This window comes from Scyliorhinus torazame, chromosome 16, assembly GCF_047496885.1.
Source record: "Scyliorhinus torazame isolate Kashiwa2021f chromosome 16, sScyTor2.1, whole genome shotgun sequence".
Lineage (NCBI taxonomy): Eukaryota > Metazoa > Chordata > Chondrichthyes > Carcharhiniformes > Scyliorhinidae > Scyliorhinus > Scyliorhinus torazame.
The window spans coordinates 50,336,331-50,350,041 of NC_092722.1; positions in this window are offsets into that span (position 1 = coordinate 50,336,331).

Genomic DNA, 13,711 nt, shown 5'->3' on the forward strand with positions numbered 1-13,711 from the left:
TTACCAAACACTTCGAAAGACGAAGTAAAGAAATTATGAAAACCCAGTGGAGGATACGCTGGCCTCAATATAGGAAGGAGGCTTTGAGAATCAAAGACAGTGCAGGAACATGGGGAAGTTTTGAAAGGGATAGAAGAAGCACTTGTCATAGGAGTGTCCCTTTAAGAAATATTTTTGTCTTATAACATGGCTTCAGAGATGTCATTGTGTGGGTGGAGCTGGGCTGTGGCTCTGAGTTTTTACTTTTGTTTTTCAGTTGGGAGCTAACTGTGGCTCTGAGGTTTACTTTCGCTTTGAGTTTGACCTGGTTTTGTATTGCACAGGTTGGAAAGACGTGTCTCTTTATCTTCAGTTTAAAAGCTATTTCCAGATTACTTGATAACTTAAAAGTGATAACTGTTTTCTGGAAAGAATTCAAACTTGCTGTTTCGGAAAAGAAACAGGTGTATCCATACCAAATCTTAAAGATAGTAAGAGTGCTGTGTGTTGGGCCACACCTATGAAAAGGGGTTTATGGTTTATGGGATCTTGTTATTAAATTGGAACAGTCAAAGGGGGGAATTTATTAAGGGTGATACATAGAGTACTGTAGCTGTGTGGGGGTATTTATGTTTGTAGTTGATAAAAATGCTTACTGTGTGTGTTATAAAAATGTTAACTAAATTCGTAGAATAAAGCTTGTTTTCGATTAAAAGTACTTAAGGCCTCTGTTGAATAACACCTGAAATGCAGGCCCTTGTGCTCATCGTAACCAAAATAAATAAATAGTTGAAGGTCAGGTGAACTCTGTGATATACTTTGGAGTTTTCTAAGACTGGTACAAAAGGTGAAGTCACACGGGATCAGGGGTGAGCTGGCAAGATGGATACAGAACTGGCTATGTTATAGAAGACAGAGAGTAGCAATGGAAGGGTGCTTTTCTGATTGGAGGGCTGTGACTAGTGGTGTTCCGCATGGATCTGTGCTGGGCCCTTTGTTGTTCATAGTATATACAAATGATTTGGAGGAAAATGTATCAGGTCTGATTAGTAAGTTTGCAGACGACACAAAGGTTGGTGGAATTGCGGATAGCGATGAGGACTGTCAGAAAATACAGCAGGATTTAGTTCGTTTGGAGACTTGGGCGGAGAGGTGGCAGATGGAGTTTAATCTGGACAAATGTGAGGTAATGCATTTTGGAAGATCTAATTGAGGTAGGGAATATACAGTGAATGGTAGAACCCTCAAGACTATTGACAGTCAGAGAGATCTAGGTGTACATGTCCACAGGTCACTGAAAGGGGCAACACAGGTGGAGAAGGTAGTCAAGAAGGCATATGGCATGCTTGCCTTCATTGGCCGGGGCATTGAGTATAAAAATTGGCAAGTCATGTTGCAGCTGTATAGAACCTTAGTTAGGCCACACTTAGTGTGGTGTTCAATTCTGGTCGCCACACTACCAGAAAGATGTGGATGCTTTAGAGAGGGTGCAGAAGAGATTTACCAGGATGTTGCCTGGTATGGTGGGCATTAACTATGAAGAGAGGTTGAATAAACTCGGTTTGTTCTAACTGGAATGATGGAGGTTGAGGGGCGACCTGATAGAGGTCTACAAAATTATGAGGGGCATAGACAGAATGGATAGTCAGAGGCTTTTTCCCAGGGTAGAGGGGTCAATTACCAGGGGCAAGGGGTGCGAGGGGCAAGGTTTAGAGATGTACGAGGCAAATATTTTACACAGAGGGTAGTGGGTGCCTGGAACTCGTTGCCGGAGGAGGTGGTGGAAGCAGGGACGATAGTGACGTTTAAAGGGCATCTCGACAAATATATGAATAGGATGGGAATAGAGGGATACGGACCCCGGAAGTGTAGAAGATTGTAGTTTAGACGGGCAGCATGGTTGGCACAGGCTTGGAGGGCCGAAGGGCCTGTTTCTGTGCTGTACTTTTCTATGTTCTTTGTTAAACCCTGGCCCATAACAAATTTGGGGCTCGTCCGGGATAAAAGTCTACCTTTCATTATTGGGTTGGCTTAGTGAACTTCAAGACAGTGAGGGGTGAACATATTTGTGTTTGCTTTTCAGGTGTGGTATTCCAGTTTAAGTAGGGAGTGTGTTATGGACAATGGTTCTTTCAGAGGCTCAGAGGTTTTTGGGGGTGGAGAAGGTCATACGCAGTACCTTACAAACAGAGACTAAAAAAAGACTTTTAGATTTGGGAAAAACATTGCAGTTAACATTGCCTGATAAAACAGAAAAAGAAGAGGTAATTGCGGTGGTAGCTGAGCATTTAAAATTGCCTGAGACACAGTCAGAATCATTGGAAATGGCAAGAATTCAATTACAGATCATAGAATCATAGAATTTACAGTGCAGAAGGAGGCCATGCGGCCCATCGAGTCTGCACCGGCCCTTACAAAGAGCACCCTACTCAATTCATGTATCAACCCTATTCCCGTAACCCAGGAATCCCCACTTAACCTTTTTTGGGCACGAAGGGCAATTTAGCATGGCCAATCCACCTAACCCGCACATCTTTGGACTGTGGGAGGAAACCGGAGCACCCTGAGAAAACCCACGCAGACACGGGGAGAACGTGTAGACTCCGCACAGACAGTGACCCAGCCGGGAATCGAATCTGGGACCCTGGAGCTGTGAAGCAATTGTGCTAACCACTATGCTACCGTGCTGCCCACCACCATGCTACCTACCACCAGATCAAGCAGCTTGAACATAAAAAACAATTAAAGCAGCTGGGATACGAAATGAGGGGGAAAGAAAAGGAGAGAGAATAAAGGGAAAAAGAAGGAATAGCCTTAGGAGAACAAAAATAAAGAGAAAGGGAGATACAGATCAGGGAAAAAGAAAAAGAGGCTTTCAACTTCAGAAAATGGCCTTGAAACATGACAGTCAGCTAAAATTGGCAGATGTAAAGAGAAACATACAGTCTGAGGGTAGTGCTGAGGATAGTGAGCATGAGTGTCATAGTCGAAAGCTGGTGGAAAAGGCCAGGGTGGATCTTTTTTTTTAATAAACATTTTATTGAGGTATTTTTTGGTTTTACAGCGACAACAAAATAAACAATATACATGAATCTATAAACATAGTGCAAAAGTCGTCTCCCTCCCTTACAGGTCCCACCTTTATTAATCCCCTACTCTAAGCTAAACTAACCCCCCGCCTCCTTCTGCTGACGATTAATTTTCTGCAAAGAAGTCGACGAACGGCTGCCACCTCCGGACAAACCCTAACATTGACCCTCTAAGGGCGAACTTGATTTTCTCCAAACAGAGAAAGCTAGCCATGTCAGTGAGCCAGGTCTCCGACTTCGGGGGCTTTGAGTCCCTCGAAGCTAATAGTATCCGTCTCCGGGCTGCCAGGGAAGCAAAGGCCAGAACGTCCGCCTCTTTCTCCTCCTGGATTCCCGGATCTTACGACACCACAAAAATCACCACCTCTGGACTCGGTGCCACCCTTGTTTTTAACACTGTGGACATGACATCTGTAAAACCCTGCCAGAATCCCCTAAGCTTTGGCCATGTCCAGAACATGTGGACATGGTTCGCTGGCCCTCCCGCACACTTTGCACACCTACCTTCTACCCCAAAGAACCTGCTCATCCGGGCCACTGTCATGTGAGCCCGGTGAACGCCCTTGAATTGTATCAGGCTGAGCCTGGCACATGTTGTGGACGTGTTGACTCTACTCAACGCGTCCGCCCATGGAGCATCCTCTATCTCTCCTCCGAACTCCTCTTCCCACTTGCGCTTCAGCACCCCAGTCTGCGTCTCCTCTGACTCCATAAGATCCTTGTAAATGTCAGAGACCCTCCCTTCTCACACCCACCCTCTGAAAACTACCCTGTCCTGTATCCCCCTTGGTGGTAGGATCAGGAAGGTTGAAAGCTGCCTGCGTAGGAAGTCCCGCACCTGCAGGTACCTGAATTTGTTTCCCCTCGCCAATCCAAATTTCTCCTCCAGCTCCCTCAAGCTAGGAAAGCTCCCTCTATAAACATATCCCCCATCCTCACAATCCCTGCTCTCTGGCATCGCCGAAACCCCCCCGTCCATCCTTCCCGGGGCAAACCGGTGATTATTACAAATTGGAGGCCACCCCGATGCTCCCACATGCCTCCTCCATCGCCCCCAGACTCTCAAGGCCACCACCAGCATGGGGCTGATGAAAATGAAAATTGCTTATTGTCACAAGTAGGCTTCAATGAAGTTACTGTGAAAAGCCCCTAGTCGCCACATTCTGGCGCCTGTTCAGGGAGGCAGGTACGGGAATTGAACCATGCTGCTGCCCTGCCTTGGTCTGCTTTAAAAGCCAGCTATTTAGCCCAGTGTGCTAAACCAGCCCCTGGAGTGGAGTACTGTGCCGGCGGGAACGGTAGAGGCGCCGTTATCAACACCCCTAAGCTGGTGTCCTTACATGAAGCCGCCTCATACGCTCCCATGCCGACCCTCCCCCCACCACCCACTTCCTGATCATGGCTATAGTTCCCGCCCAATAGTAGTTACTGGAGTTTGGCAACGCCAGCCTGCCCTCTCCCTGGCTCCGCGCGAGCATCCCCCTCTTTACTCGCAGAGTCTTGCCCGCCCATACAAAGCCAGTGATCATTTTGTTGACCCGTTTAAAAAAGGACCGCGGGATAAAGATGGGGAGACACTGAAACACAAACAGGAATCTCGGGAGGACCGTCATCTTCACCGCCTGCACCCTCCCGGCTAGTGACAGCGGGAGCGCTTCCCACCTCCGAAAATCGGCCCTCATTTGGTCTACTAGTCGGGCCAGATTCAGTTTGTGCAGCTGTTCCCATTCCTGCGCCACTTGGATGCCTAGATACCTAAAGCTTCCCCGTACCACCCGAAACAGCAGTTCCCCCAGTAGCCTTTCCTGTCCCCTCGCCTGGACCGCAAACATCTCACTTTTCCCCATTTTTAGTTTATACCCCGAAAACCGGCCAAATTCCCCCAGAATCCTCATGATTTCTTCCATCCCCTCTGCTGGATCCGATACATACAATAGCAGGTCGTCTGCGTAAAACGAGACTCTGTGCTCCACTCCCCCCTGGACCAGCCCCTTGAGGCTCTCAGCGCAATTGCCAACAGCTCTATGGCTAACACAAACAACAGTGGGGAGAGGGGGCATCCCTGTCTCGTCTCCCGATGCAGCCTAAAATAGTCCAATGTTGCCCTATTCGTCTGTACACTTGCCAAAGGAGCCTGATACAGCAACCTGACCCAGTCAATAAAGCCCCGTCTAAATCCGAACCGTCCCAGTACCTCCCACAGATATTCCCATTCTACTCGATCAAAGGCCTTCTCTGCGCCCATTGCAACCACTACCTCCACCTCCCTACCCTCCGGGGGCATCATGATCACATTAACAACCTTCTTACATTAGCCACCAACTGCCTTCCCTTAACAAACCCCGTCTGGTCCTCCCCAATAACGTCCAGAATACAATCCTCAATCCTAGAGGACAAAATTTTGGCCAGCAGTTTAGCGTCCACATTCAACAAGGATATCGGCCTGTCGGATCCACACAGCTCCGGGTTCTTGTCCCACTTCAGCATCAGCAAAATCGTGGCCTGTGACATTGTCGGGGGAAGCACCCGTCTCTCCCTTGCCTCATTTAATGTCCTCATCAACAATGGCCCCTGTATCCCAGAGAACTTTTTATAGAACTCCACTGGGTACCTGTCCGCCACGGGGCTTCACCCGATTGCATGACCTTTAGACCCTCCGCTATCTCTTCCATCCCAATCGGGGCCCCCAGCCCTCCTGCCAGCTCCCCGTCCACCTTCGGGAAATTCAGCCCCCCTAGGAAGTGCCTCATCCCCTCCGGCCCCGTTGGGGGTTCCGACCCATACAGCCTACTGTAAAACTCCTTAAACGCCTCATTCACCCCTGCTGTGTCTCCAACCAGGTTCACATCTCCATCCTTTACTTTCCCTATCTCCCTGGCTGCCTCCCTCTTTCTAAGCTGCTATGCAAGCATTCTGCTGGCCTTCTCTCCATGCTCATAAATCGCCCCCCTTGCCTTTCTCAGCTGCTCCACCGCCCTCCCTGTGGTTAATAAGCTGAACTCTGCCTGTAGCCTCCGCCGTTCCCTTAGAAGCCCTGCCTCTGGGGTCTCCGCATACCTCCTGTCGACCTGTAGTATCTCCTTTACCAGTCTGTCCGTCTCTGCCCTGTCTACCTTCTCTCTGTAGGCCCGTATCGAGACCAACCCCCCTTTAACCACCGCCTTCAGTGCTTCCCAGACTACCGCTACCGAAATTTCCTCTCTGTCGTTGACTTCCAGGTAGTTCTGAATACATTTCCTCAGCCGCCCGCACACCTCTTCATCAGCTAAAAGACCCACGTCTAACCCCCAGTGCGGGTGCTGGTTACTGTCTTTACCAACCTGTAGGTCACCCAGTGAGGGGCATAGTCTGAGATTGTGATCGCCGAGTACCCCGCCTCCACCACCCCCGTCAGTGAGGCCCTGCTCAGAATAAAGAAATCAATCCGGGAGTACACTTTATGCAAGTGTGAGTAGAAGGAGAACTCCTTCGCCCTCGGCTGCCCAAATCTCCATGGATCCTCCCCCCCCTCCCCCCCATCTGCTCCATGAACTTTTTTAGTTCCTTTGCCATTGTTGGCACCCTGCCCGTTTTTGAGCTTGACCGGTCTAAACCAGGGTCAATAACTGTGTTGAAGTTGTCATGTGAGAGTACCTTTAAGAAATGAGTGTTTAAGAAATGTACCTTTAAGAAATGGGTGTTTATCAGTGATGTCAGAGTGTGGGTGGAGCTGGGCTGTCTGTCAACCTTTTACTTTCGTTTTAGGCTGTTTGCTGCAGGGTGTGTTTTAGTTTCGTTTTCAGGACTGGATAGCTTAAGTCACAGCCTGAAGGTGTATGAGACGCTCTCTCTGTAATCTAAAGACTGTAAATCGATCCTTTGGTGATTTAAAACTAATAACTGCTCTCAGTAGTGACTTTCACCTGTTTAAAGGTTTTTTAAAAAAGTTTTATGGATGTTAAAAGGACAGCTTAAGGGTCACTTAGTGTTGTAGTCTTTGGGGGTTATATTTGAATTGATGGTTGCTAAGATGTTCACTGTATGTTTTAAAAAGGTTAACTTGAGTTCATAGAATAAACATTGTTTTGCTTTAAAAAATACTTTTCCATTTCTGCTGTACCACACCTGTAGAGTGGGCCGTGTGCTCCCCATACCACAATCTATTAAAAGTTGTGAACTCCATGATACACTTTGGGGTTCTCTAAACCCTGACCCATAACAATGTCCCCTCCCATGACCAACTTATGCAAATCCAGGTCCGGTATCTTCCCCAGCATCCTCTTTAAAAACTCCACATCATCCCAATTTGGTGCATAGATATTTACTAGTACCACCTGCACCCCCTACAATTTCACACTGACCATAATGTACTGGTGTAGCCACGTAAAATGGCTGTGTTCCGATTAATCTGGCCAAAACCCAGTTTAAAATGGCTAACCCGAAAGACTGCTGGGAAAAGCAGCTAAGAAGACACAAGCAGGCAGCTGCAGACAGTATTGCATATTCGGCTCTGGGAAGTTAGCCCAGATCGATACTCAGGGCTATCAACAGCCCATCAACCCAGGTATTTGCAGTTGCATTCAGGACTGTTTGCAGCCCATCTATTCAGACATCCACAGTTAAATCGGCTATCCCCGGGAACAATTGCAACATATTAGCAATTGAATACCGGGCCAGACCTGTCGGTGCCTGCAGTGGCCGAAACAAAGACAGGTGAGCGACCACCCCCCGATCGAGGAATCGCCTCACCATTGGACACATTGACCCCAGAGATTGGGGACAGATCCAATCACTTGGGACTCGGGGTCAAGGGCCGCCCCGGGAGGCGGGGTCCAAGTTCAGATCTCTCTCTCTCTCATCTTCGCCTGCTCGAGACCTTCTCAAGACCAGCCACCGGCAACAGTAAGTTTGAATCCAGCGATCGCTATCCGGTAGAGACACCTAGCCACCGACCTGTAGCAGCCTTTTGAATCCCGCGGGCCAGATCTGATTGGACAAGCCATTCGTTTCCCTGACCTGGTGGGCTCTTCCTAAGTTTTTTTTAAATTAAATATTTTATTGAAAATTTTTGGTCAACCAACACAGTACATTGTGCATTCTTTACACAATATTATAACAACACAAATAACAATGACCTATTTTATAAACAAAAAATGAATAAATAATAAATAACAAAAATGAAAACTAGCCCTAATTGGCAACTGCCTTGTCACAAGTAACACTCTCCAAAAATATAATTTAACAGTCCAATATATAATTATCTGTAGCAACGACCTATACATACTATACAGTATATATTAACAACCCTGAGAGTCCTTCTGGTTCCTCCTCCCCCCCCCCACCCCTCTCCCCCCCCCCCCCCCCCACCCCTCTCTCCCCCCCCCCCCACCCCCCCCCCCCCCCCCCGATCCTGGGCTGCTGCTGCTGCCTTCTTTTTCCCATTCCGTCTATCTTTCTGCGAGGTATTCGACGAACGGTTGCCACCGCCTGGTGAGCCCTTGAGCCGACCCCCTTAGGACGAACTTAATCCGCTCTAGCTTTATAAACCCCGCCATGTCATTTATCCAGGTCTCCACCCCCAGGGGCTTGGCTTCTTTCCACATTAGCAATATCCTGCGCCGGGCTACTAGGGACGCAAAGGCCAAAACATCGGCCTCTCTCGCCTCCTGCACTCCCGGCTCTTGTGCAACCCCAAATATAGCCAACCCCCAGCTTGGTTCGACCCGGACTCCTACTACTTTTGAAAGCACCTTTGTCACCCCCATCCAAAACCTCTGTAGTGCCGGGCATGACCAAAACATATGGGTATGATTCGCTGGGCTTCTCGAGCACCTCGCACACCTATCCTCCACCCCAAAAAATTTACTGAGCCGTGCTCCAGTCATATGTGCCTTGTGTAATACCTTAAACTGAATCAGGCTTAGCCTGGCACACGAGGACGACGAGTTTACCCTGCTTAGGGCATCTGCCCACAGCCCCTCCTCGATCTCCTCCCCCAGCTCTTCTTCCCATTTCCCTTTTAGTTCATCTACCATAGTCTCCCCTTCGTCCCTCATTTCCCTATATATATCTGACACCTTACCATCCCCCACCCATGTCTTTGAGATCACTCTGTCCTGCACCTCTTGTGTCGGGAGCTGCGGGAATTCCCTCACCTGTTGCCTCGCAAAAGCCCTCAGTTGCATATACCTGAATGCATTCCCTTGGGGCAACCCATATTTCTCGGTCAGCGCTCCCAGACTCGCGAACTTCCCATCCACAAACAGATCTTCAGTTGCGTTATTCCTGCTCTTTGCCACATTCCATATCCCCCATCCATTCCCCCCCGGGGCAAACCTATGGTTGTTTCTTATCGGGGACCCCCCCAAGGCTCCAGTCTTTCCCCTATGCCGTCTCCACTGTCCCCAAATCTTCAGTGTAGCCACCACCACCGGGCTTGTGGTGTAGTTCCTCGGTGAGAACGGCAATGGGGCTGTCACCATAGCCTGTAGGCTAGTCCCCCTACAGGACGCCCTCTCTAATCTCTTCCACGCCGCTCCCTCCTCCTCTCCCATCCACTTACTCACCATTGAAATATTAGCGGCCCAATAATACTCACTTAGGCTCGGTAGTGCCAGCGCCCCCTATCCCTGCTACGCTGTAAGAATCCCTTCCTCACTCTCGGGGTCTTCCCGGCCCACACAAAACCCATGATGCTCTTTTCAATCCTTTTAAAAAAAGCCTTCGTGATCACCACCGGGAGGCACTGAAACACAAAGAGGAATCTCGGGAGGACCACCATCTTAACCGCCTGCACCCTCCCTGCCATTGACAGGGATACCATATCCCATCTCTTGAAATCCTCCTCCATCTGTTCCACCAACCGCGTTAAATTTAACCTATGCAATGTGCCCCAATTCTTAGCTATCTGGATCCCCAGGTAACGAAAGTCCCTTGTTACCTTCCTCAGCGGTAGGTCCTCTATTTCTCTACTCTGCTCCCCTGGATGCACCACAAACAACTCACTTTTCCCCATGTTCAATTTATACCCTGAAAAATCCCCAAACTCCCCAAGTATCCGCATTATTTCTGGCATCCCCTCCGCCGGGTCCGCCACGTATAGTAGCAAATCGTCCGCATACAAAGATACCCGGTGCTCTTCTCCTCCCCTAAGTACTCCCCTCCACTTCTTGGAACCCCTCAACGCTATCGCCAGGGGCTCAATCGCCAGTGCAAACAATAATGGGGACAGAGGGCATCCCTGCCTTGTCCCTCTATGGAGCCGAAAATATGCAGATCCCCGTCCATTCGTGACCACGCTCGCCACTGGGGCCCTATACAACAGCTGCACCCATCTAACATACCCCTCTCCAAAACCAAATCTCCTCAACACCTCCCACAAATAATCCCACTCCACTCTATCAAATGCTTTCTCGGCATCCATCGCCACTACTATCTCCGTTTCTCCCTCTGGTGGGGCCATCATCATTACCCCTAACAACCTCCGTATATTCGTGTTCAGCTGTCTCCCCTTCACAAACCCAGTTTGGTCCTCGTGGACCACCCCCGGGACACATTCCTCTATTCTCATTGCCATTACCTTGGCCAGGACCTTGGCATCTACATTTAGGAGGGAAATAGGTCTATAGGACCCGCATTGTAGCGGGTCCTTTTCCTTCTTTAAGAGAAGCGATATCGTTGCTTCAGACATAGTCGGGGGCAGTTGTCCCCTTTCCTTTGCCTCATTAAAGGTCCTCGTCAGTACCGGGGCGAGCAAGTCCACATATTTTCTATAGAATTCGACTGGGAATCCATCCGGTCCCGGGGCCTTTCCCGCCTGCATGCTCCTAATTCCTTTCACCACTTCTTCTACCTCGATCTGTGCTCCCAGTCCCACCCTTTCCTGCTCTTCCACCTTGGGAAATTCCAGCCGATCCAAGAAGCCCATCATTCTCTCCCTCCCATCCGGGGGTTGAGCTTCATATAATTTTTTATAAAATGTCTTGAACACTCCATTCACTCTCTCCGCTCCCCGCTCCATCTCTCCTTCCTCATCCCTCACTCCCCCTATTTCCCTCGCTGCTCCCCTTTTCCTCAATTGGTGTGCCAGCAACCTGCTCGCCTTCTCCCCATATTCGTACTGTACACCCTGTGCCTTCCTCCATTGTGCCTCTGCAGTGCCTGTAGTCAGCAAGTCAAATTCTACATGTAGCCTTTGCCTTTCCCTGTACAGTCCCTCCTCCGGTGCTTCCGCATATTGTCTGTCCACCCTCAAAAGTTCTTGCAGCAACCGCTCCCGTTCCTTACTCTCCTGCTTCCCTTTATGTGCCCTTATTGATATCAGCTCCCCTCTAACCACCGCCTTCAACGCCTCCCAGACCACTCCCACCTGGACCTCCCCATTATCATTGAGTTCCAAGTACTTTTCAATGCACCCCCTCACCCTTAGACACACCCCCTCATCTGCCATGTCCATTCTCCAGGGTGGGCGCCCTCCTGTTTCCTCCCCTATCTCCAAGTCCACCCAGTGTGGAGCGTGATCCGAAATGGCTATAGCCGTATACTCCGTTCCCCTCACCTTCGGGATCAATGCCCTACCCAGCACAAAAAAGTCTATTCGCGAGTAGACTTTATGGACATAGGAGAAAAACGAGAACTCCTTACTCCTAGGTCTGCTAAATCTCCACGGGTCTACACCTCCCATCTGCTCCATAAAATCTTTAAGTACCTTGGCTGCTGCCGGCCTCCTTCCAGTCCTGGACTTCGACCTATCCAGCCCTGGTTCCAACACCGTATTAAAATCTCCCCCCATTATCAGCTTTCCCATCTCTAGGTCCGGAATGCGTCCTAGCATCCGCCTCATAAAATTGGCATCATCCCAGTTCGGGGCATATACGTTTACCAAAACCACCGTCTCCCCCTGTATTTGCCACTCACCATCACGTATCTGCCCCCGTTATCCGCCACTATAGTCTTTGCCTCGAACATTACCCGCTTCCCCACTAATATAGCCACCCCCCTGTTTTTCGCATCTAGCCCCGAATGGAACACCTGCCCCACCCATCCTTTGCGTAGCCTAACCTGGTCTATCAGTTTCAGGTGCGTTTCCTGTAACATAACCACATCTGCCTTAAGTTTCTTAAGGTGTGCGAGTACCCGTGCCCTCTTTATCGGCCCGTTCAGCCCTCTCACGTTCCACGTGATCAGCCGAGTTGGGGGGCTTCCTACCCCCCCCCCCCCCCTTGTCGATTAGCCATCACCTTTTTCCAGCTCCTCACCCAGTTCCCACGCAGCTGTATCTCCCCCAGGCGGTGCCCCCCCGCCCATCCTCTCCCATACCAGCTCCCCCCTCTCCCCAGCAGCAGCAACCCAGTAATTCCCCCCTCCCACCCCCCCCGCTAGATCCCCCGCTAGCGTAATTACTCCCCCCATGTTGCTCCCAGAAGTCAGCAAACTCTGGCTGACCTTGGCTTCCCCCCGTGACCTCGGCTCGCACCGTGCGACGCCCCCTCCTTCCTGCTTCTCTATTCCCGCCATGATTATCATAGCGCGGGAACCAAGCCCGCGCTTCTCCCTTGGCCCCGCCCCCAATGGCCAACGCCCCATCTCCTCCACCTCCCCTCCTCCCCCCATCACCACCTGTGGGAGAGAGAAAAGTTACCACATCGCAGGATTAGTACATAAAACCCCTCTTTGCCCCCCACATTCGCCCCACCACTTTGTTCGAACGTTCTTTTTAATAACCCGCTCATTCCAGTTTTTCTTCCACAATAAAAGTCCACGCTTCATCCGCCGTCTCAAAGTAGTGGTGCCTCCCTCGATATGTGACCCACAGTCTTGCCGGTTGCAGCATTCCAAATTTTATCTTCTTTTTATGAAGCACCGCCTTGGCCCGATTAAAGCTCGCCCTCCTTCTCGCCACCTCCGCACTCCAGTCTTGATAAACGCGGATCACCGCGTTCTCCCATTTACTGCTCCGAGTTTTCTTCGCCCATCTAAGGACCATTTCTCTATCCTTAAAACGGAGGAATCTCACCACTATGGCTCTGGGAATTTCTCCTGCTCTCGGTCCTCGCGCCATCACTCGGTATGCTCCCTCCACCTCCAACGGACCCGCCGGGGCCTCCGCTCCCATTAACGAGTGCAGCATCGTGCTCACATATGCCCCGACGTCCGCTCCCTCCACACCTTCAGGAAGACCAAGAATCCTCAGGTTGTTCCTCCTTGCGTTGTTTTCCAGTGCCTCCAACCTTTCCACACATCGTTTCTGATGTGCCTCCTGCGTCTCCGTCTTCACCACCAGGCCCTGTATATCGTCCTCATTCTCGGCTGCCTTTGCCTTCACGACCCGAAGCTCCCGCTCCTGGGTCTTTTGTTCCTCCTTTAGCCCTTCGATCGCCTGTAGTATCGGGGCCAACAGCTCTTTCTTCATTTCCTTTTTTATCTCTTCCACACAGCATTTCAAGAACTCTTGTTGTTCAGGGCCCCATGTTAAACTGCCACCTTCCGACGCCATCTTGGTTTTTGCTTGCCTTCTGTCATGATATTCAAACACACACATCATGATGGACACACTAACAGGCAAATCAGAGTACACAACACCACAACCAATCACAGACAAGAACACCAACCACATAAAAAGCACGAGCACGACACCTGGAGGTCAGTAGGTCTGGGGAGAAGGA